This window comes from Sphaerodactylus townsendi, linkage group LG06, assembly GCF_021028975.2.
Source record: "Sphaerodactylus townsendi isolate TG3544 linkage group LG06, MPM_Stown_v2.3, whole genome shotgun sequence".
Classification (NCBI taxonomy): domain Eukaryota; kingdom Metazoa; phylum Chordata; class Lepidosauria; order Squamata; family Sphaerodactylidae; genus Sphaerodactylus; species Sphaerodactylus townsendi.
Window position 1 is genome coordinate 274,883 of NC_059430.1, and position 6,655 is coordinate 281,537.

Below are 6,655 nucleotides of genomic sequence, written 5' to 3' on the forward strand. Positions count from 1 at the left end.
GATCCTGCCAGATCACTGTTGTCTACTCTTGAGTAGCAGCAGCACATCAGGGTCTTAAGCAGAGGCCTTTCAAATTTGTACAAGTGAGTAGCTATAGGACCACAACCCCTTCCCAAAGAATCAGATTGTCCCATTTAACTTCCTCCCAACAATGGGAATGTCATGGAACCGACTTTAGTATGTCTCGCATTAATCAGTCTTAAGGGGCAAGGCAAGAAGGATTGGGGCCTCTACCTGTTCTCATGTATTAAACGGTGAATCTATATTTGTCCCGAGAAAGGTACAGTTTCAAAAGTCAGTTTGCAAGACTGTTAAAACATCTCAGCTTTTAGAGTACCTGCCAGCATGGTGTGGTGGTTAAGAGCAGGTGCGCTCTAACCTGAAGAACCAAGTTTGATTCTGCTCTGCTATTTGAGCTGTGGAGGCTTATCTGGTGAATTAGATTAGCTTGTGCACTCCCACACATGCCAGCTGAGTGACCTTGGGCTAGTCACAGTTTTTCTGAGCTCTCAGCTCCACCTACCTCACATCCAGTGGTGGGATCCAAAAATTTTAGTAACAGGTTCCCATGGTGGTGGGATTCAAACAGTGGCGTAGCGCCAATGGGGCTGGGCTGGGCACGACAGGGGGCGTGGCCAGGCATTCCGGGGGCGGGGCATTAATAATTTTCTCTGTTACTGTAAAAAACTCTTACTGTAAAAAAAAAAAGTTCCTAATTTCCAGCTGGTATCTTTCTGTCCGTAATTTAAACTCATTATAGCAAGTCCTATCGTCTACTGCCAACAGAAACAACTACTTCTCCTCTAATTGACTGCCTGTTAAATACTTAATACTTTCAAATCCTTAATTTTGTTTTTAGAAATCAAAAGAAGGAGACTTTTCCTTAAAGCAAAGAACTTTACCATATTTCTAAAACATGTTTTTAAAACTGCCCAACAGGGAGAATTAACCCCTTTTTCTACCTTTGCTAACCAGCCACGTAGGGAACAACAGGACTTGATGATTTTTTGGACCTAATGGAATTTCTAAGGGAAAAGCGGACCCAATTAGTAACCCCCTCTCGGCACACGCAAAGAATTAGTAATCCACTCTCGGGAACTGGTGAGAACCTGCTGGATCCCACCTCTGCTCACAGGGTGTTTGTTGTGGAGGGGGGGGGGATTGTAAGCCCCTTTGAGTCTCCTTGCAGGAGAGAAAGGGGGGGATATAAATCCAACTCTTCTTCTTCATCATCCTCAGACCTAGAAAGGCCAGCAGGGTGCCCCAGTAGCGGGGATGAAATTGCACATGCAAACAAAATGCAATTCAGCCATTTTGAAAGACTTTGCAGGCCGCTGAGCAAATGGTAAACGTCATTGAGCCATCGAAGGCTCTGAACACAAGAGGGCAGCCGTGTATAAAGGCACGCTTGCAAAGGAGCCGGACATCAAGCCTGTGCGCTACAAAGTGGCTTTCTGCTGGTGGCAGGCGTGGGCCATCTGGTTTGAAATGGAAATGCCGAGTCTTCCGGGGAACCTGGCTTTGCATCATCTGCTTTAAATGAATTCTCGGTCAATTTGGAGGTTGGGAAAGGTACGGCGGGTGGGTGAGGTCTTGTCTTCAGGGATGCATCAGTAGGAGTATAGTGTCTAGATCAGTGTTTCCCAACCTTTTCGACATCACAGCAGTGGAGGGATCCAAAAATTTTAGTAACAGGTTTCCCATGGTGGTGGGATTCAAACTGTGGCATAGCACCAATGGGACTGGGCGGGGCACAACGGGGGCGTGGCCGGGCATTCCGGGGGCGGGGCATTCCTGGGCGAGGCTGTGGCAAGGACGCAGCCGCTGCGCCGGTCCTTGGGCGGGAAACGGATGCACGCAGGCGCAGGCTGCCACGCACCCCTCCTGCTAGACTGCTTCCAGTTCTGGGCGCTACTGCCGAGAGGAGGGGCGTAACGGAGGCAAAAATCACATGGCCAAATCACCCATTAGTCACCCCCTCTCGGCACACACAAATAATTAGTAACCTACTCTCAGGAACCTGTGAGAACCTGCTGGATCCCACCTCTGCATCACAGTACCCTTGACCTCACTCTTCAAATCTCATGGTACCCCTGCCATCCCCCTACTTTCTCTCCCAATGCCCCTGCTTGCCACCACCACCCCACACCGTCCCCTCCCAGGGTGAAAGGAAGCACGGGCGTGGGGGATTGGCTGCTGACCTTGCGGCTGGCCCTGCCTCCTGGGCCAGCTCCGTGTCCTTGCTGGCGCCAGCGAGAGACACCACAAAAGTGAGGGGAGCTGGTAGCGTTGCCGCAGCACCCCTGGGACATGCTCACGGCCCCCCAGGGTACCACAGAACCCTGGTTGGGAATCGCTGGTCTAGATCGCGGGAAGAAATTGTATCGTTCTACTCTGCATTGGTCGGATATCACCTAGAGTACTGTGTTCAGTTCTGGGCACCGCAATTTAAGAAAGATGTTGACAAACTGGAACGTGACCAGAGGAGAGGAATCAAAATGGTAAAAGGTCTGGAATCCACGCCCTACAAGGAGCAACTTAGGGAGCTGGGGATGTTTGTATGGAGAAGCAAAGGTCAAGGGGGGGACATGATAGCTATATTTAAAATTTTGAAGGGATGTCATCAGTGGTGGGATCCAAAATTTTTAGTAACAGGTTCCCATGGTGGTGGGATTCAAACAGTGGCGTAGCGCCAATGGGGCTGGGCGGGGCACGACGGGGGCGTGGCCGGGCATTCCGGGGGCGGGGCATTAATAATTTCTCTGTTACTGTAAAAAACTAGTACTGTAAAAAAAAAGTTCCTAATTTCCAGCTGGTATCTTTCTGTCCATAATTTACACTCATTCTAGCAAGTCCTATCGTCTGCTGCCAACAGAAACAACGACTTCTCCTCTAATTGACTGCCTGTCAAATACTTAATACTTTCAAATACTTAATGTTGTTTCTAGACATCAAAAGAAGGATACTTTCCTTAAACAGGGAACTTTACCTTATTTCTAAAACATGTTTTTAAAACAGCCCCACAGGGAGAATTATCCCGTTTTCCACCTTCACTAACCAGACACATAGGAAACAACAGGACTTTATGATTTTTGGACCTAATGGGATTTCTAACGGAAAAGCAGATCCAATTAGTCACCCCCTCTCGGCACACACAAATAATTTGTAACCCACTCCCGGGAACTGGTGAGAACCTGCTGGATCCCACCTCTGGATGTCATGTTGGTGAGGGAGCAAGCTTGTTTTCTGCTGCCTCAGGGACTAGGACACGGAGTAATGGATTCGAGGTGCAGGGAAAGAGATTCCACCTAAACATTAGGAACAACTTCCTGACTTTATCGGCCTAGACTTCTCTCCCCTTTTCTACTCTACAAAGAACTACAGTACTTCTTATTTAAGTAGTGAACCGTGGCAAATAACCAGCTTGTCATTTCTGTTTGGCCTTCCCAAATGTTTAAAAAGGTGTTATGTACAATTACTTGGTAATCCTTCCACCTACATAATAAGATAAGGAACTGATTATGATGATTATATTTGGGATGAACCACAATTCGGTGAACGCTGTCTTCCCCTTTGAGCTATTAAGCCTATGGCTTCGTGGCAGATTATCTGATTGGCGTGCAAAGGTCGCCGGTTCGGTTCCAGGCAGCTCCAGTTATGAAGCGATCAGGCAATAGGTCATGTGAAAGACTCTGAAAACTAACAACATTCCTGGTCAGGAATGAGTCCCAGCTTACTTCTTCAGATACTCTGCGCCCCTGGAGAGTTGTGGCCAGACAGTGCTGCTGACCTTGATAGACCCCAAGGTCTACTTTGTGTTCTCATGCACTGCAGGGGGTCAGACTTGATGACCCTTAGGATCTCTTCTAGCTCTGATTCTCTGATTCAACATAAGTCAGCTTCACGTGTATCATCGAGTCTCGGATTTGGCCACCCTTCCACTGTTGAGAGGTAGTCAGGGACGTAGGTATAGATTTTTTATAGGGGGGGTTCGGGGGTGGGGCCACACGCCCACGTGCCCCTAGGGCATGGCCAAGCCTCCCCAAGCCCCGCCCCTGGCCTAGCACTTATAAAAGCAGCTCTCCGAGGCCGGGGACGGCCGACTCCCTTGCCCTGCCCTCCCCTGCCCGCCACCAGTTGGGCTCCCAGCCGGCAGCCGGCAGTTCCTTCTGCCCTCCCCTCTGGGCAGATGCATAGAGGGAAAATGGAGCCCGGTACAAAAACTGAGTTTTGAGCCCCCCTCCCCCCCCGCCCCGCAGCTGCTGTGATGCTGGAATCCACCCCCAAACAGCATCACTTTTCAATGGTGTTTAAACTAGACAGCCCAAATTCTCCTTTTAAATCTACCTTAAAGGGAGAATCTGGGGTCTCCAGTTAAACAACATTGAAAGTGATGCTGTTTTGGGGTGGATTATCCCCCACCCTGAAACAGCATCACTTTCAATGTGGCGTAGTGGTTAAGAGCAGGTGCATTCTAATCTGGAGGAACCAGGTTTGATTCCCTGCTCTGCTGCTTTGGACCCCCTGGACCAAACTTCACAAAACCTGGGTTGTATCAGTAAGAGACTCTCCTGATGATACATCCCAGGTTTGGTGAAGTTTGGTTCAGGGTGTCCAAAGTTATGGACCCTCAAAGGTGTAGCCCCCATCTTCTATTAGCTCCCATTGGAAACAATGGAGGATGGGGGCACCCCCTTTGGGAGTCCGTAACTTTGGACCCCCTGAGCCAAACCTCACCAAACCCGGGTAGTATCATCAGGAGAGCCGACCAAACAATCCCTGATAATTTGGTGCTGCTAGCCCAAGCAATGCGCCCCCTGCAGGCCAAAAACGAAAAAACACTAAAAATGTTTAAAAACCCACACATGGAGGGGTGGAGCTTCGGACATGAATGGGGGGGTTGAACTCGAGAACTCCCCCCTTACCTACATCCTTGGAGGTAGTATACCTTCCTCTGGAGGTGCATCTAATTTTGGGTTGCTCGGGTGGAGGCATAGTCGGTACAAATCGCGACTTGCAGACCTGTTTGAAACAGGGAAAGCTGTTTGCAGAAGGTGGTTTCGTCGTTCAGACTTCAGAGCTGGGGTGGTTCGTTTGTCTGTTCTGCTTTTGTGTGGCTTCCTTCAATAATTTCAACTAGAAAAAAGTAAATTGGAGATAGTGCTCTTTGACCACAAGCTGGGTTCAGGGCTGTGTGTGACTTTCCTCCCAAAGGTGCCTGTAGGCTGAAAAAGTTGGGGGACTTGGAAAACCCCTTTCCATTTGCCTGTCTCTGCATAAGGCATCTTCATGGAATCATAGATTTGGAAGAGACCCCAAGAAGGGCCATCAAGCCCAATCCACCTGCCATGCAGGAACAAACACTCAAAGCACTCCTGACAGATGGCCATCCAGCCTCTCTTTAAAAACCTCCAAAGAAGGAGATTCCACCACACTCCGAGGTAGTGCATTCCACTGTCAAACAGCCCTGACTGTCAGGAAGTTCTTCCTAATGTTTAGGTGGAATCTCTTTTCCAGCACCTCGAATCCATTACTCCAGACTAAACATCCCCAGCTCCCTAAGCCTCTCTTCATAGGGCGTGGACTCAGCGGTGGGATCCAGCAGGTTCTCACCAGTTCCCGAGAGTGGGTTACTCATTATTTGTGTGTGCCAAGAGGGGGTTACTAATCGGGTCTGCTTTTCCGTTAGAAATTCCATTAGGTCCAAAAATCATAAAGTCCTGTTGTCTCCTATGTGGCTGGTTAGCGAAGGTAGAAAACGGGATAATTCTTCCTGTTGGGCTGTTTCAAAAACATGTTTTAGAACTATGGTCAAGTTCCTTGTTTAAGGAAAGTCTCCTTCTTTTGATTTCTAGAAACAAAATTAAGTATTTGAAAGTATTAAGTATTTGACAGGCAGTCCATTAGAGGAGAAGTCGTTGTTTCTGTTGGCAGCAGACGATAGGACTTGCTATAATGAGTTTAAATTATGGACAGGAAGATACCAGCTGGAAATTAGGAACTTTTTTTTACAGTAAGAGTTTTTTACAGTAACAGAGAAATTATTAATGCCCCGCCCCCGTCGTGCCCCGCCCAGCCCCATTGATACTACGCCACTGTTTGAATCCCACCACCATGGGAACCTGTTACTAAAATTTTTGGATCCCACCACTGCACGGACTCCAGACCTTTGACCATTTTGGTTGCCCTCCTCTGGACACGTTCTAGATTAGTTGTTCCTTTACTCAAACCACTGGAAACCTTTTTGTCTTGGGCTTCCTGGGTCTTTGGAATGGGCCAGCTAACCGAAGAGGTCTCAAGCTTGCACAGTTTTTGGGTAGTTCCACGTGGGTAGCTGGGTTGGTTTGCAGCGGGACAGCCAGATTGGCACCCGGTTAGCCCCTTAAAGACCAACGGGGTTCCTGATCTCTGGGCAAAGCTTGGAAATCTCTCAGAATTAGAACCTCTGTCCTGCAACAGATCGATCGCCCTGAAGAAAATGGTTCCACTGAAAGGGGACTAGATAGAATAGCCCGCCCTGCTCAAACCTCTCCTTCCGTAAACCCCACCCCTCCAAATCTTCAGATATTGGGGTGCTATGTGGTTTCCGGGCTGCATGGCCGTGTTCTAGCAGCATGCTGCTAGAACACGGCCATACAGCCCGGAAACCACACAG